The sequence below is a fragment of the Vombatus ursinus genome, unplaced genomic scaffold, assembly GCF_900497805.2.
Source record: "Vombatus ursinus unplaced genomic scaffold, bare-nosed wombat genome assembly UNPS02014786.1, whole genome shotgun sequence".
Taxonomy (NCBI): domain Eukaryota; kingdom Metazoa; phylum Chordata; class Mammalia; order Diprotodontia; family Vombatidae; genus Vombatus; species Vombatus ursinus.
Window position 1 is genome coordinate 29,701,523 of NW_020954564.1, and position 24,113 is coordinate 29,725,635.

The window sequence follows — 24,113 nt, forward strand, 5'->3', positions numbered from 1 at the left end:
ACACACACACACACACACACACACACACACACACACACACACACACAGTGAATAGTCATGTCAGGGAGAGTTTTCAAATCTATCTAGATAATATATAGCAGAATGCTACTCACAAACAGATCTTCTTAATAAAAATGTGTTGCTAATGGTCATTTGTCAAATAACTTCAACATTTTCTCAAAAGGAACTACTATACTACATGAACCCTTTCTGTAGCTACCTCTCTACTGATACGGACTCATACTCTCCAAATCTTAAAAGACAATTTTGTGAGTAGCAATGGCCAAAAAATTCAGTAGTGACAATACAGTTTTCCACATTTAAATAGGCTAATGCTCCAAAGACAGACATATCCGAGTTCAGGGGTTGGACTCATATACATAGCTTTTCCCATTTGGTAGGACCTGTCAAAGCTTATACTCCTCTAACATACCAGCCTGGGTCAACCTTCCCAACCACAATGAGCCAATAGCACTTAAGCAGAGGAAAAATGAACAGTCTATAATTATTACCTTTAGGAGTATAAAAATGTTGTCAATATATAATTACAATACATAATTATGTATTTTGGGGTATCTACATAATATGAATAAAATAACTGAAAAAAAAAATTCAAACTAGAGAAACTTTTCTGTGATCCATTATTTCAGAATCCCAACACACTGAAATCCAAGTTCCAGGTAATATCCCTACATAAGCCAATTAATTCTTCTGTTTCAAGACTGTGGACTAGATTCTTAATTTTGCTTAGACCATTAAATTTTACTATATAAAATGAGTATAATAATCACCAACACTAGTTGACATCTCAATTCACAGCCTAGTTTCTACTAGGTAGCCTACACATTTTGCCAAGTATACAATGGAACTTGGGAGATAACTGCAAACACACAAAGGCAGGATATAAACATGGCACAGTGCCATACCTGAAAACAGTTAAGAATAGCAATTTGGCTAACTCATACAGAGTATGCATGAAGGGAAGCAATGTGTAACCAGCCTAGAAATGTGAGATGGGGAAGGGGGGAGAGAACTTTAAAAGACAAACATTATAGAGTTTATAGCTGATCTTACAGTAATAGAAAGCCACTGAAATTTACTGAGTAGAAGAGAGACATGGTCAGATCTACCTCTTAGGAAAGCCACTTTGACAACTGTGGAGAGGATAAACTGGAGTGGAAAGAAAGTCATTTCATAGTCCAGATAATAGATAATGATGGCAGGAGCTGGGGTGGTTGAAAGTAGACAAGAGATATGTGAAATGTTGTGAAGGCAGAATGAACAAGACTTAGCAACTAATTGGATGTGTAAAATGAAGATGCAGTGATGATTACAGTGAAGATGGGAACCCAAGTGACTGGAAAAATGGGAGTGTACTGAACAAAAATGGGGAAGTTTAGAAGGACAAGCTTGGGAAAGGGGGTAGATAATAAGTTCTGTTTTGGAGAAAGTTATCAATATTGTTCTGTTTGGTCCTAGAAGGATCAATAGAAGTTGCAAAGAAACAAATTTTGGACTAGTCAGGAAAAATTTCTTTTAAAAAATTTCAAACCTCTTTTCAAGGTGTTCAAGCAGCTTGAGGCTGGCATAAAACAACGAGGTCAGCACAAAAGCTCTGCAGACCTTCAGTTTGGTAGGCAGTCCAATACCTCTTCTCTCGTACACTTTCCTTCAGAGCCTCACAAACACTGAGTGTCAACCACCATCATCTGGCTGGTGGAGAACCTCTGTTTTATTGGTGTTAACTGTTAGGCCAAAATTAGTACAAGCAGCAAAGAAGCAATTCATACTTTGTTGCATCTCAGCCTCAGAGGCTGCATTGAGTGTACAATCATCTGTGAACAAAAAGTCATGCACCAACTCTCCCTCCAATTTAGTCTGGGCTTCTAGCCTTTTCAAGTTAAATAATTTACCATCAGTGTGGTAGTTGACCTCGATGCTGTTTTCGTCCTCTTTGAAGGCATCCGACAACACTGGTGAAAACATCATGCTAAAAAGCATGGGAGCAAACACACAGCCCTGCTTCACTCCACTGGTGACTGTGAAAGTGCGACAGCATTGTCTACTATCCAAAACCCATGCAAGCATACCATCATGAAACTAGCATACAATACTGATGAACTTCTCCAGACAACCAAATTTAGTATCAAAGGCCTTGGTTAGATCAACACACACAGTATACAGATCTCCGTTCTGCTCCTGGAATTTCTCCTGGAGTTGTCTGGCAGCAAACACCATATTGACTGTTCCTTGGACCTTTCTGAAGTCACACTGGCTCTCAGGTAGATGACCACCTTCCAGGTGAAAGAACAGCCTATTAAAGGAGGACTCTGGGAAGAATCTTGTGGGCACTAGGAGAGAGACCCCTCTGTGATTGTCACAGGACAATCTATTTCCTTTTCCATGGAAGCATTCTTGAATTCCTGAGAGAGAACCTCCTCTTACCATATAACCTGGAAAATTTCAGTTAGCTTTTGTATAAACAGTGGAACCCCTGCCTTGTAAATCTCAGCTGGAACAGAATCAGAACCAGGAGCTTTGCCACACAAGAGGAGCCTCGTAGCACTCAAAATCTCTTCTTCAGTTGGAAGTTTGCTACAGATGGATTGACTTCAACCTGAGTTATACGGTCAACAGCTTCAGTACCTCCATAAGGGCTGCTTCCCAGAATCATGGCTGCAGACACTAAGCCATAAGCATTACTATTACAAAAGATCTTGGGTTCAGCGTCCTAGCCTCATTTCTAAAATATATAGAGAACTGAGTCCAATTTATAAGAATACAAGTCATTCCCCAATTGATAAATGGTCAAAGGACAGGAACAAGCAGTTTTCAGATGAAGAAATTAAAGCTATCCATAATCATATGAAAAAATGCTCTAAATCACTATTGATTAGAGAAATGCAAATCAAAACTCTGAGGTACCACATATCACACCTATCAGATTGGCCAACATGACAAAACAGGAAAATGATAAATGTTAGAGACATGGGAAAACTGGAACACTAATACATTGTTGGTGGAGTTGTGAAATGATCCAACCTTTTCGGAGAGCAACTGGGAACTATGCCTAAAGGGCTATAAAACTGTGTGTACCCTTTGACCCAGCTAGATACTTCTAAGTCTGTATCCCAAAGACATCATAAAAATGGGAAAAGGACCCACATATACAAAAATATTTATAGCAGCTCTTTTTGTGGTGGCAAAAAATTGGAAATTGAAGGGATGCCCATCAATTGAGGAATGGCTGAACAAGTTGTGGTATGTGAATGTAATGGAATACTATTGTGCTATAAGAAATGATGAGAATGGTTTCAGAAAAACCTGGAAAGATTTATATGAACTGATGCTGAGTGAAGGAGAACATTGTACACAGTAACAGCCACACTATGCAATGACTAACTTTCATAGACTTGGCTCTTCTCAGCAACGCAAGGATCTAAGACCACTCCAAAAGATGGAAAATGCTGTCCACATCCAGAAAAAGAACTATGGAGTCTAAATGCAGATGGAAGCATACTATTTGCTCTCTTTTGTTGTTGTTGCTGTTATTGTTTCTTCTTTTTTGTGTTTTCTCCCATTGGTTCTAATTCCTCTTTACAACATGACTAATGTGAAAATGTTTAATACGAAGTTATATGTAGAGCCTATATTAGATTGCACATTGTCTTGTGGAGGGGGGAAGGGAAAAATTTTAAAATTCGCTTATGGAAGCAAATATTGAAAACTAAAAATAAATTTAAAAAAAATTTTTTAAATTTAAAAAAAAAAAAGATGTTATGGTCTCCAACCAGCTAAAGCAGTTATGAGAATGCCAGTGGTTGGCTACTTCTCTTGAAGGTTAAGGACAGCCTAACCATCAACGTACTTTTTTACTTAGTTCCTGTGTGTTACCATGTAACAGAAAAGAAAAGGCTGTTGGGGGTACTGAAAGACAAAGCAGTTTCTGCTAAAGAAATCCAGTCTTGAAGACTCATTCCCTTGTCACCCATTATATGAAACATTTGATGGATGAGTTCATCAACCATTCATAAACTGAATTCTCCTATTATAGTCAGCTGTGCAGCAAAACCCCTTTGTGTCAGCTGTAATCACTGGATATCCTTTTCCTTTTCTTCTTTATTTCTAATAAAATTATTTGTCATGAAGGTCCCATATACCTCAAAATATTCACAGCAACACTTTCTGTGGTAGCAAAGAACTAAAAACTGATTTCACTGATCAGGAAATGGCAAAGCAAATCATCGCACATAAATTGAATGCAATATTACTGTGCTATAAAAAATTAATATGAAGATTGTAAAGAAGCATGGGAATAAAAATGAAATGATACAAAATGAATTAAGAAAAACCAGAAAAACAAGATTCAAAATGATGTGCAACAAACAAACTACTCTGTTTTGATTAAATTTGTCAGAGACATTTTAATTATTATCATAAACAATTACAGGGGTAACTGTTGAACTGGCAGAGTTTTCCTTTTGCCAACTAAAGAGCTCTGATTTAAGCAACTTCCAACTAATACATATAGCATAATGAAGGTCAGTTAGTTGAATTATTTCCTATTACTAAGCACAAGAAAAACAACATTCCACATTAAGACAGAGCATGCAGCTCTCTAACATTGGTCATCATCGTGATAAGAGGAACGCTGGTGATCACAACGTTTTATGAAAGGATCATTTAGCAGTTTGGATTCTCACGGGCCTAGTACATACATCTCCAAAATATATCCTTATAAACAGGAACCTTTGGCCTCAATTACTTAATTAAAGGGGATGGGAGAGAGGAATGGAATAATCATTTATATAATGCCTACCATGTGCCAGGAACTCTGTTAAGCACTTTACAAACATTATCTTATTTGATTAGAGGATCTCCTAGCTCTTGAAAGCTTGCACAATGACCACAATAATGTAAAAATATAGCACAGAAAAAATGAAATTGAATGATATGTAATTATAATGGCCAAACCTGTCTTTGAAGTGATAAGAAAACACACATCCCTCTCTTCTCTGCAGAGGGAGTAAAGGGGGGAAGGAACAGATGAGTACTGGTATGCAGCATAACATAGACTGTGAGATTCAGTTTTTAATATGCTATTCATTTTTAATCAATTGCTCCCCTCACTCCTTTTATTTTTATTCCTTGTAACAAGGAATGGCTAAGTGGGAAAGGAAGTGGTGGAGATTATTCTGAAATGAAGAAATGAAGAAAAAGTCAAACTACAAAAAATAGTTTTCAAAGTCCTGAAAAATTAAAGTTTGGTTTTGTTGGGCAAGACAGGGAAGATGAAAGAAGAGTAAGCAATTGTGTAATGTAACACAAGATGCTGACTGAAAAAGACATAAACTGAGGTATGTAATAGGCAATACAGAATATATGCTGACTGATATACTGACTGAAAGAAATGTCAACAGTATAAGCCAACCTGATTTAGAAATTGGGTCCATGTCACATTAATACTTCTTTATGATTACCCATGGGATTTGTTGCACAGTAGACACTCAAATATTTCCTTTTTTCTTAAACTATCAATAGAAGTATTACTGAAGACTATTAAGAACCCGTATATATTTAATACTGCACAGGGTGCTGTTTAAAAAATAAAACTGAACTAGGTAGAACCTGCCCACCTTCGTTAGTGTGCTATTATGATGCTTAGTCATAAAATATTTAACTGGAAAGGGCTTTATTAATCATCTAATCCAGACAGTGTCTTTTACAGTTGAGGAAACTTAATTACTTTCCTCTTTGAGGCCTTATCAAAAGTCACATAGTGGCAGAGCAAGAATTAAAAATTAGTACTCATCTCACCTCCTCTCCCCCTATACTTTTAAGAGTCTATAGAGTATATATATGATTATACATATTACATATATATACATACATATATATAAAACAACTGGATTTTGCTGCACAGCTGACTATAACAGAATTCAATTTGTAATGGTTGAAGAATTCATCAAATTTTTCATATAATGGGTGCCAAGGGAATGAGTGCTAGACTAGATTTCTTTAGCAGAATCCACTTTGTCTTTCAGTATCACCAACGGCCTTTTCTTTCCTGTTACATAGTAACACATAGGAACTAAGTTAAATATATATGTATAAAAAACATATATGATTAGAACCCAGTTTATATTATGCAGAAGATATCATGTGGATACATAATGTGGAAGAGGAACAAGGATCAAGCAGAATTAGAGTTAAGAAGCAAGATAGAAGCAAGATTTAATTAGGGCCTGCTATAGGCCAACAATTTGGAATGAAGTGGCAGAATTCAAAAAAAGAGGAAAAGTCATTACTTAATAAGACACCATCATAGTAGAGGAAAAGAATTATATGCTTTTTAAAACTGCATATTTGCAAATCAACAAGCACATATTAATATGAATATCCAAGAACTGAAGAGGCACAGGTTTGTGAACAAAGAGGGAAATAAGAAAAGCCTCTAGGAGGGAAGAGGATTAGCATAAGAGACTAAAGACTTTAGGGGAGTAGAATGGAATACATGAAAGAAGTACCAAAGAGAACAAACTGCAATCAGGAAACAGCAAGCTGAATACTGGGCTAAAATCAGAAAGTCTGAGTTGAAGAAGGATCTAAAGTAACTAAAAGTCCCAGTAAGGATTTTTTTTAAAATGTACTCATTTTGTAAAAAATCTTGTTCTTAAAAACAGATGTATGAATCCAACCAGGAATAAAGAAACATAAGTCCCATTCAAAGTAACTATCAAATACATAAAACACCTGGGGATTTTAATCTGACAAAGCACTCTTAATATCTATATAGATTCAATTACAAAATGCTGTTTTGTTTTACTAGATTAAAAAATTTATAACATCGAGGGAAACCATTTTTAAAAATAGGAATGAAGCCTTTCTGCATTTCAAACTGTATTAGAAAACAGTAATCATCAAAACTATTTGGTACTTGTAAAAAAAAAATAGTAAAGTAGATCAATGAAGCAGACTAAACAAGGAAGAATCAGAAATAATTTAATTGAATAATCAAGGGTAAAATAAACCCTTACAACTACATTATCTAGGAAAAAACTCTATTTTATAAGAACCATTTGGGAACACAGTCTTGCAGAAACTAGGTTTAGACTAACATCTCATACCACATGCCATAATAAATTCAAGATGGATAAATGAACTGAATGATCAAGAGAAGAAAGAAAGGAGAAGGCGAAAGAAGAAGAGTAGGAGAAGGAGAACAGAGCAAGTACCTTTCATATAAGTCTATGGTTCAGAAATAAATTCTTAACCAAAGACGTGATTACAAAAACAAAATAAATTCAGTTACATGACACTGTGAAGTGTTTCTACGAAAAAAGTGATGCAGTCAACAAGCATTTATTCAGCACTTACTATGACCTAAATACTTTATTAAGCACTGGGGATACAAGAAAGACAAAAACAGAATCCCTACCTTCAAAGGAGGTCACAGTGGCAGGGGAAAGGGGGAAATCGGTATATGAAAACAACTATGTACATACAATACATATACAATGTAAATGGCAGATAATCTCAAGAAAAGACACTAGTAAGAAAACACCTCTTGCAGAAAAAGGTGGGATCTGAGATGAGACTTTCAAGAAGCCAGAAGGAAGAGCTGAGGTAGAAAATTCTAGGCATGGAGTAGGGAAATGAAGTGCCCTACATGAGAAACAATGGGGTGACCAGTGTCACCAGACAGTAGAGTACATGAAATGAAATATTTGCTAAGTGTTAGGGATATTTAAAAAAAAAAAATAAAATAGTCCCTGCTCTCAAGGAACTTACATTTTAATGAGACATACAACATACATCAGAGATGTTACCTCTAAACTGAATGGAAGATCTCCTGATCCTTAAGGTACCATGGCAAAGTAGATGGTAATGCTTCCTCTTCACTGTCATTTCCAGTGATAACATCATATTAGTTTGTGATGTTGAGCCATGTGACAGTGCCAATGATTTGAGTGACAAGAACTTTCTTTTCTGAGTGTTCAATAGATACATGGTTGTAGCATCTGGAAGCAATTCCCTGGTTGTATCTCTACAAGGGTTGTTTCCCAGGATGATGACTGCAGATAATGAGCTATAAGCATTGCTATTCAAAAGGCTCTTAGGTTCAGGTTCCTGGACTGTCTCCATGAGGATCCGAACAGAAATGGTAATCAAGGAGATGGTGGTGGATGTACTAGACTGGTACATGCTCTCATCTTCCCCTTCAACTAGGCTGGTTTGCCTGCCCTATAGATGGCAGTTGGTGCCTCACTTCTCCACAACCTGCTTCCAGGAATGATGGCTCTAAGAACTAAGTGGGAAACGGGAAACAGGAAACAGGAAGTGGTGGGGAGATGCTCCAACTCAAAGGGTTCTTTTGTCTATCTACCTGTTGGTGGCAGTTGCTCAACAGTTTTTGCTGGTTGTAATGAGAAGTTGTGTCTCTTTTTCCACAATGATTTCTCCTCTCAGTGACTGTAGGAGCTATGCTGGAAGCAGTTCTAGTGGCTTGGAGGACACTGCAATTACCAAGGCTCTTGGATTCAGGGTCACGGGCTACCTCCTCCACCTGTGTCCAAGGGGAGATGGTGGTCAAAGTGGTAGTAGTGCTTCAACTTGCCTGGCATATGCTACTTCCCACACTTCCCCTCAGGGTACCCTGCCCTGCTACTTTAGCTAAACTAGCTTTCCTGCCCTGCGAGTGGCAGTTTGTTGATGGCCAGCTCTTCCTCTACAAGGGTTGCTTCCCTGGAGGATGGTTATAAGGATGGAAGTAAGACTAGTGAGGGGGCAGGGGGAGCTTCTACTCTCACATGCACAGGTATAAATTATAAGACTGGTAAGTTAGGAATGGACCAGGTTGTCAAAAGCTTTAAGAGGTTAACAGAGGATTTTATAATTGATCCTGAAGGCAATAAGGAACCACTGCAATTTAACAAATTGGGGGGAAGAGGAAATGAAATGGCTAGACCTTCACTTCAGGAAGATTATTCAGGGGTTGAGCAGAGCATAGACTGGAATGGAGAGAAACTTGAGGCAGAGCCCAACCAGAAAGCTATTCCAACAGTCTAGGCATGAATTGATGAGGGCCTGGAACAGGTTGGGACAGTGAAGAGTTAAGGTTGGAGGCCTAACTCATGTAAGTGTGAGCCTGGGTGATTGGGAGAATGGTGGAACAGTCAACAATAATGGGGAAGTTCAGAAGAGGGAAGGATTTGAAAGGAAGAAAAAGGAGTTCTGTTTTGGACCTGCAGTGTTTAAGATGTCTATGAGACATACATTTCAGACATCCAAAAGACAGTTGGAGACAACAGGAGAGGTAGGTGGTAGGTAATCATCTATTAAGAAATAGTTCAGGGGTGGGGAACCTGCAGCCTCAAGGCCACATGTGGCCCTCTAGGTCCTCAAGTGCAGCCCTTTGACTGAATATATGAACATAAATATATGAACATGGTCTGAATATATGAACATAAAGATGATTATTGAACTCAGGGAAGCTGATGAAAGCACCAAGCCAGAGAGTATTAGAAAGAGAAGGTTCAAGAGAGACTCTTGAGGTACATCCATGGTTAGTGGGAGGAAGATTCAACAAAGGAGATTGAGAAGGATCAATCAAAACAGGTAAGAGAACTTACAAGACCAGTGTCATAAAAACCTAGAAAAGAGAAGCAAGGAAAAAGGTGATTGACAGAGAGTGACTAGAATAAGAAGGAAAGCAATCAACCAGGGCTAAAAAAAAAAGTCTGCATCCAGTATCTCCAACAGGAGTCTGATATCCCAGATAGGTAACTTCCAAAAATTAACTAATAATAATAATACAAAAGAATGCTACAAATCACTAATAATAAGAGAAATGAAAATCAAAGAAACTTTGTGGTTTCACCTCACATTCAGAAAACTGGCAAAGATGGAAAAAGAGGATAATAAAAAATGTTTGAAGGTGTTATAGAAAGAAAGGTACACTACTGCGTCATTGGTAAAGCTGTGAATTGGATCAACAAGCCTGGAAAAAAATTTTGGAATGGTGTAAATAAAGAACTAAAACATCCATGTCCCTTGACCCACAGATTTCCACTGCTAGGCATATTCTCCAAAGAAGTCAATGACAAAAAGAAAGGTTCCACATACACCAGATGATTTAAAACAATTTTTTTTGTAGTAGCAAAGAGTTAGAAATAAAATAGATGCCCATCAAATGAGGGACAGCTAAATAAATTGTGGTAGGTGATCATCTATTAAGAAATGGTTCAGGGGTAGGGGACCTGCAGCCTCAAGGCCACATGTGACCCTCTAGGTCCTCAAGTGCAGCCCTTTGACTGAATTCAAACTTCACAGAACAAATGCCCTTAATAAAAGGATTTGTTCTGCCTCAAGGCCACAGATTCCCCACCCCTGATTTAGGAGGTTCCACAAAGTTCTGGGCCTTAATACAATCAGCACCATGTCGTCCACAAATAGGAACATCTGGAGAACCTCAGTATCTCTACAGAATCTCTACTCAACTTTTAAGTCTGTACTGGATCTCCCCTCCAACAATAGTAAACATCTTTTTGAAGGATATGTTCCTATTTTTTTATGTTTCATTTAATATTAATTTTTAGAGAGTCAAAAAAGGTTCTTATATCTTTCAAAGAAATCTTGTGTAATTTTAATATAGTATAAGAAATCATCGTGTTCATGAAGGCTTTTAAGGTCACATTTTGCTCTACAACTAAATGCTTAGTTTCTTTTTTAACAAATAACAATCACAGAGGACTACTGCAATAAATTATGTGAGAGTAAAGATGTGATATACAATGGCATATCACTTACCTCCTAATACCAACATAAAATGTCCTAAATATGTGTGTATTATTCTCATAAAAATTTTGCAGAGATGAGAAAGTAAGCATATGGGTTGGTAGTTATTGATGTTCTCTTGGTTACCTCTTTTGGTAAAAATAAGGTCGAGATTTTTTTGCTTGACTTTGGTATCTCCTCTTCTTTCAGAGACCTTGAAAATGAATACATCAATAACACTGTGTTACCTCCAGCACAGACCTCTCCTCTATTTGTATTTGTTGTAGTCTAACTACTTTTCCCATATATGTTCTCCTTAGTGCCATTTTCACTTCTTCTACAAGCACTCCTTAGACTGGGATGTTAAAGAGTCCAAATATTAAGACTCTACTGCTGCTGATGGTGAAAAAGAAGTTTGCCTTTTAAAAAAAGAAAAAAGGCCTTTGCAGATCTTTTCCATCTCTGGCTGTTTTATCTTTGCTCCGGGTCACAAAGATTAAAGAAAAAAATCTAAAGACAGAATTAAAACCCAGTGTTCCGGACTCAAATTCAGCACTCCATCAATTATGTCATGCTGCCTCTACTGGAAAAAGAAAATGAGCTGGAGTCCAGATAAAAATGGATTCAAAACAGCCTCTAATGCTTAAACTAATTACTCTCTGAAACTCTGTTTCTTCATCTTTAAAATGGAGATAATAATACCTGTAGTACTCATACTCACATTGCAGGGTTGTTGGGTATAAGGTTCAAATAAGGTAATCTATGAAAGGTATTTGCAAACCATAAATGTAAATACCAGCCACTGTTATTATTTCCACTATAACATACAGCTTCTCAGTACTTATCTAATTTAATGCTCTTCATCTCCCTTCAAACTTAAAGTGGCATTATATTTACCTTAAGACAGAAGCTTCCTCAATGACAATGGGTACTAAATAAAAAAAATTCCTTTAACAAGCACAGAATTTGGCATCATAAGGCTTGGGTTTTGGAGCAGCTAGGTGGCACAGTGGATAGAGCTCTGGCCTTGGAGTCAGGAGGACCTGAGTTCAAATCCAGCCTCAGATGCTTGATACTTTACTAGCTGTGTGACCCTGGGCAAGTCACTTAACCCCAATTGCTTCACTGAAAAGCAAAAAAAAAAAAACAAGCCTTGGGTTCAAATCCCACAAATCTCAGGTCTGCTGTTTACTATTTATTTACAAGTTCACTGTGTGACCTTGAACAATTCATTTACTATTTGTGGACTAAAACTTTAAAGCAGTAAGTTTATTTTGGTGACTAAAATCAATATGATTGTGAAATTAATCTGAAAAAAAAAAAACAACAACAACAACAACAAAAAAAAAACCAAGATGATATAAAGTTACCAGAATGAAAATTATCTTCAATTCCACTGCCTATTCATGGCTATTTGGGAAAAAGGCTGGAATATTAGGGGGCAGCCAACATTATGAAGAATGACACTGAAATTGTTCTGCTGTAATACTATTCAGATAAATTAGAATATTAAGGATTTTCCTCTTCAATATACTTAATTCTAAAAAAAATTCGTACTTTTTGAAAAATTTAAAATTTTTGTTAATCCTTCAAGTACCTGTGATTTCATCAATGTGAATATTCCCTTCACCTACCCAGATCACAACCCTTCTATGTTTTAGCAGATTTTACTGTGTTACTGTGGCTAAAAGTAAATGAACTGTTAAATTTTTTTAAAAATTTAAATAATTTACATTCAAATTAAGTAAGCTCAAAATAAAGATTAAATGAGTTATAAATTATGTATAATACAATTATATATAAACATAATATACAATGTGAACATAATTTATCACAAATTATGTGATGTTAATATATAATTAAAATAATTTTAATTAAATATTTGCAATTTAAATAATTTAATTAAAATATTCTGTAATTTTAATAAAATTTCAGTAAATAAGTGAATAATATATTGATCAATTAATTATCTGTCATCCAATCTTCTGAACTTAGCCAGGGTGATCCTCTAAGGATAGAATCTAAGGACAGTATTCAAAGCCTTTCTAGTCTAGCAAGACATGCCAGAATATTTATTCTGTTGTCACATCTTTCAAGAAACTATCCACACCAACAAGAAGCACCTAAAGAAAAGTCTTACTTTCAGATAACAGTAGAAAAATAATAATTAGACTTTTGGCTAGCCAACACTATACACTTAAAATATTCCTATCTGTTGCCACTTAGTCACTAAGTCCTGCCAATTCAACTTCCACAACCTCTCTCTCATCAGAACCATTCTTGCTACATATACTGTTACCATCCTAGCTCAAGCACTCTCTTTACCTATTAAATTGAATAAAGGAATCTTAACATGCATCCTTGCCTCCAATATTCTCTTTCTAATGCAACCTTCACACCACTGACAAAATATTCTTCCTATGGCAAAAGTCTGATAATATACCTTCCCTTCTCAAAAACCTTCAACAGCTACTACTTCTAGGATAAAATGTAAATTTCTTTGTAAGTCATATGTGCCAGGTACTGTGTTAAGCTCTGGATAGCACAAGACCTTCCAAAATCTTGGCTCCAATCTATTTTTTCAGTCTTTTAAAACTGTTCCCCATCAAATACTATATTCCAATCCAATTCAGCAAGTATTTATTAAGGATCCACTATGTGTAAGGCACTGTGCAATGCACTAAAGATATAAAAACAAAACAAAAAATGGTTTCTGACCTCGTCTTACATTCTACTAAGAAGATAAAATATGTAAACAAATAAGTATAGACATAATTTTAGGAGGAAGCAAAAAAAAACCCACTAATTAGGCCATCTGTTCCTGCCAAATTAGACTATTAGCTGTTTCCTTAACTCTTATGTCCTACCCTAACTGTGCATTCAAAAAGGCAATGCCCTACCCACTTCTCAAAATTTTTATCTGAGAAGCCTTCCATTACCTTCCCAGGTAACAATGTTTTCTCCCTCTTTGAATTTTCTAAGAACTGGGTCTTATCTTTCTCTAACCTTATTCCTAACCTTGAAATCATTCTTGACTCCTCATTCATTCTTGCTCACTCCCCATTTCCAAATCCATTGCCAAGTCTTGTGATTTCTACCTTCACAACATTACTTATACACATCCCCTTCCCTCCTCTTCACTCCACTCAGCCATGACCTCAGTTCAAGAAGCCCTCAACACTTCTCACATGGACTAGTCTTCTAACTGATCCTTCCTGACTTAAATCTCACCCCACTCCAATTCATCCTCAACACAGCTGATAAAGTGAATTTTCTAAAGCATAGGTCTAACCACGTTAATTTCGTTACTAAAAGAACTCCAAGGGCCTCCAGTATTAAATATAAATTCCTTTGTTTGGCATTTAAAGCTCTTCATAACCTAACCTCATCCTATCTCTCTCTGGTCTTCTTACACTTCACACTCTCCTCCATGCACTTTACAATTCAACTACACTCCTCTGCTTGTAGTTCCTCAAATATGATACTATCTCCAGTTTTGTTTCTTTGAGTTCCATGCTGTCCCCTCACTTATGACTCTTAGTTTTCTTTGGATTCCTTCAAGATTTAGCTCAAGTCCCTCTTTAAGCAGGAGCATTTCCCAGGGAACTCCACTGCTAATGCCTTCCTTAGTCAGACTGTTTTCTATCCACTTTGTATATATCTTGTTTTTACTTATTTACATATTAACTCCCCCTTATAATGTAAGCTTTGTGTGCTTTGTAGACATCACCACCAGGAATCCACAGTTTCACTTGGCCCAATGAACATTGCTATCACTCCCTAACAAATCCATCCATAGCCATAGACAACCTCATCATGTACTTTGAAATCTGTCTATAACAAGCTCCTGGGCCAAATTACTTTCGAGATATTTGTAGACAAGGTTCAAAAGACAGAAGCAAATGACTGTGCTCTGACACCTGGAAAGGAGGGGTTTAGTTACAAGATATACTGCTTTCACTGAATCATTCCTGGGTTCATGAACCAGGGTGATGATGTCACATGCCATAATAGCACTGGTGGAAAGCCCATCTACTGAGAAAAATTTGCTGATGTGAACTTCATCCTGAAGCACACTGGTCCTGGCATCATTTCCAGGCTAAATGTAAGCCCAACATAGATGGCTCCCAGTTTTTCATCTGTACTACTAGACCGGCTGGTTAGATGGCAAGCAAGTAGTCTTTGGTCAGGTAAAAGAAGGCATGAATATTGTGGAAGCCCTGGAGAGCTTTGGATACTAGAATAGCAAGACCAACAAGAAAATCACCATTACTGACTGTGGACAATAAGGGTTTTGGTTTTGTTTTTTGCTTAACTATCAAACTGTTCCTTCTGCAACTGGGGAAGACTCCCCCTTCCCAGATCCATCCCACTCTGCCTTCATATCCTATAATTCTCATGCGTTCTTATTTGTTGCAATTCTTTTTTTATTTCATTTCCCTTTTCCTTCCACAAATCACATTAGACTACATTTAATTTTATGATTATTAAATAAAACTACTACAATAAAAAAAAAGGTAAGCTCCTCAATAGTAGGGACTGTTTTTGTCTGTCTTTGTTTCCCCAGCACTTAACACAGTGTCCACATAATAATACTTAATAAATGCTTACAAGCTGACTGACTACAAATGCCAGTTCCACAGAAAATGAAAGCTGTTATGAGGACAGAAACCTTTTTTAATCTTTATACTCCAATGGTTAGAAGTAAGCTACACAGTTGGCTTAATATTTGCTGTCTGATCCAAAAAAAAAAAAAAAAAAAAAAAAGATCAACTTCTCTGCTTTTTATGTTCTTAAATAAGTTCTCAATATATTATGAATTCAAGCCAAAATAAGAAGGGTATCATATGATGGAAAATATTTCTGCTAGTAAAAGCTATCAATAGTCTCTTGAAAGTCTAGATGCTTAAGTGGCTTCCACTAGTTCACTGGCTTAATTTTTCAAAAACATTTTATTAATTCGATATTAGAAGGGCAGCAGCAGATAGAGGGCTGACCTCTGATACAAGAAGTATATAAGATTCAAGACCTACAAAGAACACAAAAGAGGAAAAGAACAATTGTTTATAGGTGTCATGGGAAGACAGACACACAAATGCACTATTGGTAGAGCTGTGAACAGGCTCAACCATTCTGGAAAGTAATTTGAACCCATACCTCCCAAAATCACTAAAACTGCAAGCTTATACTATAGCTATACTACAGTACACAGCAATACTACAGCAAAGCATAAACCCAAAGAGATTAAAGAGGGAAAAGAACCATATATACAAAAAAAGAAAAAAGGGCACAGGGGCATTATTTCATCATAGAAAGAGCTGAAAATAAAGTGGGTGCCCATCAATTGAACAGTTGAACAAATTATGGCAGGTAAAAATAATGGAATATTATTGTGACCTAAGAAATGACAAAGGGTTCAAAGAAACCAAGGAAGAACTGTATGAACTGATGAAGAGTAAAGAAAGCAGAACAATTTATACAATACACTGTTGTAAAAACAACTGAAAACTCTGTAATCAATGCAACAACCAATCATGGCTCCAAAAGACTGACAATGAATTATGCTTCAGAATGATGGACTAGAGGTGCAAAATAAAACACACGTTTTCATACCTGGCCAATATGTGGCTGTATTAGTCTTGACTATACTAGTTTCAAAGGAGGATCCCTCATCTCCCCACAGGTGGAGTGGGGGTGGGGTGGCTAGTGACAATATTCAAAAAATAAAAACAACAAAAGTGGGGAAGGGAAATGAGGGGTGTCAATAAAAATCATTTTTAAAATCTACAGAAGAGAGTACAACAAAATTCAGAAGGGGCCAGACAAGCAAAAGAATGTTGGTTCTTGTGTTAAATTTCATATATACTTAAGCCATAGATAAAAAGAGTTCTCACTTACAATACTTTTACTCTTTACATGGAAATGTTCATATCTGCAAGTGCATAATAAAATTTAAAATTTAAATTTTATAAATAAAAAAAGGAAATTGAGACATATAAAGATTCAAGTATTTCCTTATACACATACTTACTGGCTGTGTCACTTCAATTAGCTTCTCAGTACTCCAAGAAACTCCAAGAAATTGTAAATCATGTAACAGGTCCAGATCTACATTGGTAAAGGAAGTCTCCTACTAAATGCTCCCTCTACTGAAAAAAATCACAGGTCTGGACCAAAAAAAAAAGTTATGAAAGATAAAGTGACTTCCAGCAATACAATGGAGTAACTGATCATGACTAAACTTAAAGGTTCCCCTGTGCTACTTCAGGGAGGTGATAGATGAGGGGAGAGAAAGAATAACAGCTAACCCATAATATCTGGGCTACTTGATGATGGATAAAAAAAATAAACATAAATAAAAGCACAACACCAGGTATGGGCAGGAAAAAGTATGGGTGGGTGGGTGGTAAGATTAAGATGAAGGTAATAATTATGATTGAATGTTATAAAGTAAGATCAGTTGTATATATGTTCGGTGTAGATATAAACTCAGGCTGATGTTAGAGAGACTGCCAGATTTTCCTCCTCATTTTTTATTAAATATCAAATAAAACAAACATTTCCATATAAAAAGGAGAGGATTGTGCATGAAACTGGGAATCTCCATTTCTTTTTGAGTAAATTCAACATGTAATTTGCCAACCTGTCCTGCTTACCTAAGAATCCTTCTGTCATTTTCTCGTTGGGGGAGAAGGGGAAGGAAGGGAAAGAGGAAGAGGAAGGCAGGCAACTCCTATCCTTAATATCCCTCCTCTCTACTTAACTGGAAAAAAACCCTTGTAATAAATATGCATAACCTGGCAAAACAAAATCCTACATTGGCCATGTCCAAAATACACATCTCATTCTGCATCTTTTTTGGGGGGGGGGGGATGGTGGTGACAAGGCAATTGGGGTTAAGTGACTTGCCCAGAGTCACACAGCTAGTGAGTGACATGTGTCTGAAGCCAGATTTGAATTCAGGTCCTCCTGACTCCAGGGCTGGTGCTCTATCCACTCTCATTCTGTATCTTGAATAATCACTTTTTTGTCAGGAAATAGATACTGTTGAGTGATATTCTTCAACAGTTGATCAATACTGTTAAGACTGTGCAAGAGAATCAAATAGGTCACATGTATATTGGGCCTGTTATGCCCTAAATCCTAACTGTTTCCTTTAGGAATATTGTATCATATGGTATACAGAAATAATACGGACAAATTATAATATGTTCCATAATGTTACCTTTGGTCTTTTAAGATTTCAAATTTAAACTCTCTAAAAATATTTTTAATTCCTGGAAATTGAGAGGATTCCCATCAATTGAGGAATGGCTGACCAAGTTGTGGTATATGAATGTAATAGAATACTATTGTGCTATAAGAAATGATGAACAGGCTGACTTCAGAAAAACCTGGAAAGACTCGTATGGTCTGATGCTGAGTGAAGTGAGCAGAACCAAGAGAACGATGTACACGATAGCAGCCTCGTTATGCTATAACTAATACTGATAAACTTAACCCTTCCCAGCAATACAAGGATCTAAGACATCTCCAAAGGCTTTGTGATGAAAAATGCTATCCACATCCAAAGAAAGAACTATGGAATTTGAATTGCTATTTTTTTTTCCTCTTCTGTTAAGTTTTGTTTCCTCTTTCTGTTGATTCCTCCTATTGGTTCTAATTTTTACTTACAACATCACTAATGTGAAAATATGTTTAATAGGAATGTATATGTATAGCCTATATCAAAGAGTGCACCGTTTTGGGGACAGTGGTGGGGAGGAAGGGGGAGGAAAATTTTAAACTCAAAAGCATATGGAAGTGATTGTTGATAAATCAAAATAAATTAATTTAAAAAAAGAATATTTTTAATTCCATAGATAACATTTATAATAGCATTTTACATGTATTCCAGGTCAAATTCATCATCTATTGGCAATATCTGTGCCTCAAATCCATTCAAGTATGTCACATGGGAGAATAAACATAATTAGTTCATTTTTCTGCAAGGATAGTTAAGCTGAACTCAAGTGATTTTTGTATCTCATTCGTAAAGCTCCACAATGTTCTAGGTCTATATGTATTCAATAAATGTTGTCCACAAACAAGTGTAGATATAACAACTACAATAACGAGTATTTATATAGTATCTATTATGTGCCAGGCACTTTACAAATATTATTTCATTTTGATCCTCACAATAACCCTGGGAGATAGGTGCTATCTTTTTTTTTTTTTTTTTTTTGGCTAGGCAATGGGGTTAAGTGACTTGCCCAGGGTCACACAGCTAGTACGTGTCAAGTGTCTGAGACTGGATTTGAACTCGGGTCCTCCTGACTCCAGCGCTGGTGCTCTATCCACTGTGCCACCAAGCTGTCCCTTATTATATTCTTTTTACAGTTGAGGAAACTAAGAAAATAGAGGTCAAATAACTTGTCCAATGTCCCAAGCCTACAAAAATGTCGAAGACTGGATTTGAAGACCCGGGTCCTCCTGACCCAGTGCTCTACCCACCACACCACCAAGATGCCTCATCTGGATCTGGATGACATCACAATTTGTAGGCAATTCTTCACTGCAGTAAGATACTATCCATGACACTGGTAAACACCTTTATTGAGCATGTGTTCCCATTTTATGCCTCATTTGATGTTAATACTGAGAGAATGGTCAATAAGTTCTCTGCAGCATCAATGTATTTGGGAATTGACATGTTTTCAATGACCCTATGTTTCTTCCTGAAACAAAATCTAATGTTCTTCCAAAACTTTTGATTAATGCCACAGAAGAAGAACAGTGAAAGGTACAAGTCAAAAAGGAATTCTCTATGGAGGGTGAAGTCTTCCAGATGCTCCTTTCTAAGTGTATGACATCATACTGGTTGTATCAAACCTTGTAATACCGCAGAGCCTCTTAGACAAAATATGCAACCACTCAAGTTTGTTCTCACCACACAAAAATCAACTAGAAAAAGAGTATCTATTATCCAGATTATGGCATGCAATTAATTAGATGGACAACATATTAAGCTCATCTATCACACCATAAGTGGACAATAAATAAATTGGCCCCAAAATTAAACTAGGAGATTCAGCTGAACGCCTTTGGGAAATCACAAAGCTCTTTTATGACTCCAAAATACTCTTAGAAACCAAGGCCTATGTTTTTTAATACCAATATTCTTACTAGTGGTGTCATATGACTGCAAGTCCTACGATACTATATTTTCCAAGGAATTAAAAAGGTTTACTCTCAGAGAAGCAGATATGGAGAACCACATGACAGTTGTGAGAAGGCTGTATATAACATAACAAAGAATAACTACAATAAAGGGTCTCATCAAAGAAACATATAATCAAAAAAGATGGACTGATTAATCACTTGGCAAAGTTTAGAAATATTCCATGGACAGTTTATGTGCTCCATTAGCATCCTTACATTATCAAGTGAAACCTTACATTCTTAAGTTGGGTGGATGCCCTGTGATGAATTTATGAGTGGACATGGACAAGAGTTACAAAGGATGAGCACACACAGATGGAATGTGATCTAAAAAACATACACAATAAGGGGATTATAGATCCATTTGAATACGTAACTTCTGCTAATTTTGGCTGTGAATCATGAAATACTACTATGTCCATGGAATTAAAATTGTAGATTACCCAAAAATCAAGAGACCCAGAGCTAGCATAAATAAGCTATACCATATTGTAAACTATGAACTGTGGGCATGAACAGGTGCAAAAGATATACTACTGGAAAAGGTAGTGGACTAGTCACATATGAAAGCAAGGGATAAATGACAGAATTGCAGTATGTTGCAATGGTATCCATGTAATATGAAGAGTCAAAAGGCTTCTAGCAAATTCTTCAGAACCCCTGTGAAAGATTTATGGAAGGACAGGGACAAGTTCCACAGGATAAAAAGGCATGCATGAGTTGCAATCTGCACCAATGAAAGGAATACTCACTTCAATAAGAATATGGGTCTGTTGAAATATATATTGTTTCAGCTTAATAGTTATGTTTTATAAATGATCAATCTAGCTATTTAAGTAGAAAAATGGTCCAAGTTGCCATTTCCTCATCCCATACTGCCAACTTTCCTACTTCTATATGTAACAGTAGCCCCCCATCGCTATAATGCACATCACCATGTGCCTTTTCTGAAAATTTTCTCTACCTTTAAAAATTACCTCAGTTGCCACCACTTCCGTGAACCCCCTCCTCTCACTCATGCCTCATCCCCAGCAAAAAGTGATCCTTCCCATTCTCCTAACCTTTATTTTACCTCTTCCAGTCACTTATGCTTTAACCTGTATTATACTTTTCTATGTAGATATCTTATTCTCCTTTTATATTGACTCCTTAAGGAAAAGATTTCATCTCTTTCCCAGATTTACATCTAAAGTTCCTACAGAGTAGATCCATAATAAATGTTGAATTGAAAGTTCTGAGACTAAAGGTTGTGGTTGGGAGGATCCCAGGGGAAAAAGGCAGATGTAAGAGAATGATTATTGAATAAGAAAAATTTTCTCACACAGCAGAATTTATGGAAAGGGCTTCAAAGAGGAGCTGATAAGCTTTAAAAATCATATGCCTGCATAACAAAAGCAGTACCTCATCTTGGTATCTACAGAAAAGAGCAATGTGTAGCATTAAATCCTTCTCTTAGCCCAACTGATTACTGCAGACTCAAGAATAATCTTTATCAGAGTTGTTATTCTCAGATCTATAAATCCATAGCACTATGGGCTATATCTCCTTGAGTCCCAGTAGTCAATAACACTTATTGCTTGGAGCAATTACTAAATATTAAAACAGGCTGAACTTCTTTTTTATCTGCTCAAAATTTCCCTGGGTCCCACTTATACTGAGGGCATTCCATGCCCCCAAAGACCAAAAGTATTTGTAGATTTATAATCAAAAGTATTTTTTGGCCACGTCAGTTTGAAAAATTTTGGTTCCATCTAAATAAAAGACTAAGGATACAATAAGTCACTGTGAAAAAAAAAATACACTTTTTACATGCACACTTTACAAACATTCCTGCTGACTTCATATATGATGACAATAAATCACAATGTTATAATTGATTTTTATCCATTGCTTCAACTTTTCAGACAATTCTTCACCCTCTTTTTCTAGAAAGGGGATTTTATTTGTAATAGATGACACTTAATGGAATGCTTTAAAGTTAAAAAGTGTTTTACCTGGGGACTCAGTAAGATTAAATGACTTGTGAAAGTCACTCAAAGTACAAGTCAGAAACTGAACTTAAGTCTTCTAACTCCACATTCAGCATTCTCTCCACTACTCCACAAGGTCTTAGCGAGCACATTTTCCAGGAAGGACTACATCACTTCAGAAACTGTTTTAAATGTGAACTTCTGTAAACTACTTAAGTGACATTTTCAAAGTTAATTACAAAATAGTGAAGAATTTTTCAACTTTTAAGTATAACACAACATACTGGATAAAAACTTGACTGTAACAAAATATTAGGCTGTGCTCAATGATTCATCCCTAACCTGGTATAAAATCAGTACCCTTAAAATGTGAAACATTAAAGCAGTAACAAGAAAACAGCTTAAAATCATATCAAGCTTCTTTTTCAGGCATGTTCACAGTGTACAAAAAAATCTCTCTGTATAATCTATCACCACATTGAAAATAGAAAGCATTTTGCATAAACTTTAAAAAAAAACCTTTGCTCAGTGAGATGTTTCACTATTTGTTCCTTCCACAAAACATCACATTTTATCCTTCACTTACAATAAAAATATTAACATTAAAAAGGTATTAAAAAAAATCAGAATTCATAAAGTCTCTAGCTTGCAGGTCCTAATTTTTATAGCGGCAGTCTTCTAATATGTTTGGTTGAACAAAGGGGCTTCTTTTTTTTACCCTCAAAAGTGCTGGCAGAAGCAGAAGAAAAAAAAAGGAACAGACTTCATGTAATTGAGCTTTTTTTCTTATTGCTCATTGGATGGTCTGTATTGTCACACCTACTTTAACAGAATTTTCAGCATGTCATTTTTAAGAGTTTAACATAAAGGAGTACCATGGATTTAAAAAAAAAAAAACACCATAAAAATTATTTGTTTCTTCCCTCTTACATGGGGTACAGGATGAGGGGGAAGAACAACTCTGCTCCCAGTAGGGAGCTCAAAAGTAGTATCTAGAATCCTGGGCTTGCACACTTAACTCCCTCATCTTCCCTAAAAAAATAGGTCAGGGCTGATGCATGGTTACAGCACTACAGTGTAGGACTTAAAATTGAAAGGACCTTAGAGAATATCTAGTCAAATCCCCTTATCTACAAAATGAAGAAACTGAGGCCCAGAGAAGTTAAGTAACTTCTAAAGTTAACTTAGGTGGCAACTGGAAAACTGGCAACTGGCAAAGATTTCTTCTGCTACAAGACTAAACACAGATATTAGTTCTGGTCTGTAGTAAACCTACACAATTCAGTGTGACCCCTCAGTCACCACACCTAACCTAAGAGATCTTTGAGAGATAAACTCCAGTATAGGATCATTCCCAGGCAAATCCTAAATGTGAACCTGGCAATATTAAATTTAACTGAGCATCCAAGCCTTCTTCAATCTGGCCCTGAACTTCCACAGCAGACCCAGATATCCCTAAGGCCACTATAAAATGAAGAATGTTCATCTGTATTATCTATAATTTGAGAATTATAACTCAAGTTTTATAATGGAACCAAGAGAAAAAAGGTTGAGTGGTTCCCTTAAATTGTCTTCCTCACTGCCTTTAGAAGCAGTACTCTTTGCCTGGATTTTAATTCCAATAGCTGCCACTTCAATACTAGTTAACTTCTACCAGTCTCCTCACTTAGAAAGTAAACCTAAATAGGCAGAAATAAATCATTTAAACTATCTCACCTCTGATAGTTTACTACTTGACTAACCTTGGGCAAGCCACTTAATCTCCCTGGACAGTTTCCTCTTCTGTAAAATGAAGGGGGTTAGACTTTAATGGCTTCTGAGGGCACTTCCAGCCCTATAACTTTTTTCACTGAAAAACCTGAATGTTACCTTTGTCTTTGTATCCCCTGCACTTAGCAGTGCCTGGCACATAGTAGGTGTTTAATAATGTTTAATGACTACAATCTCCCATTTCCTCACCACCCACCCACTCCTCAAACATCTGTGGTATGGCTTTCACCACCAATGTCAGTCACTTCTTTTTGAAGCTGTTTTCTTAACCATTATCTAAAAGCCAAATTAGATTGCTTTTATTTTCATCTTCCATGGCAATCAATATGGCTGATCACCACCTGACCCTAATTTTCAGGTGCACATCATTCCCAAGGGTATACCTCCAAAGAT

The 24,113-nt window shown here is 36.4% G+C and overlaps 1 protein-coding gene across 3 annotated transcripts in view; it reads right to left on the reverse strand.

Annotated features, from left to right (window-relative positions):
* SIAH1 (siah E3 ubiquitin protein ligase 1) overlaps window positions 1-24,113 on the reverse strand; it is a 55,203-nt gene that overhangs the window by 21,058 nt on the left and 10,032 nt on the right. The window contains exon 1 of one of the 3 annotated variants that reach the window (XM_027867912.1): window positions 7,830-7,854. The exons of the other annotated variants lie outside the window; for them this stretch is intronic. The gene's annotated coding sequence lies outside the window, so the exon portion shown is untranslated. Of the gene's footprint in view, window positions 1-7,829; window positions 7,855-24,113 lie in introns of those variants that run through there. 3 annotated transcript variants of the gene reach the window in all.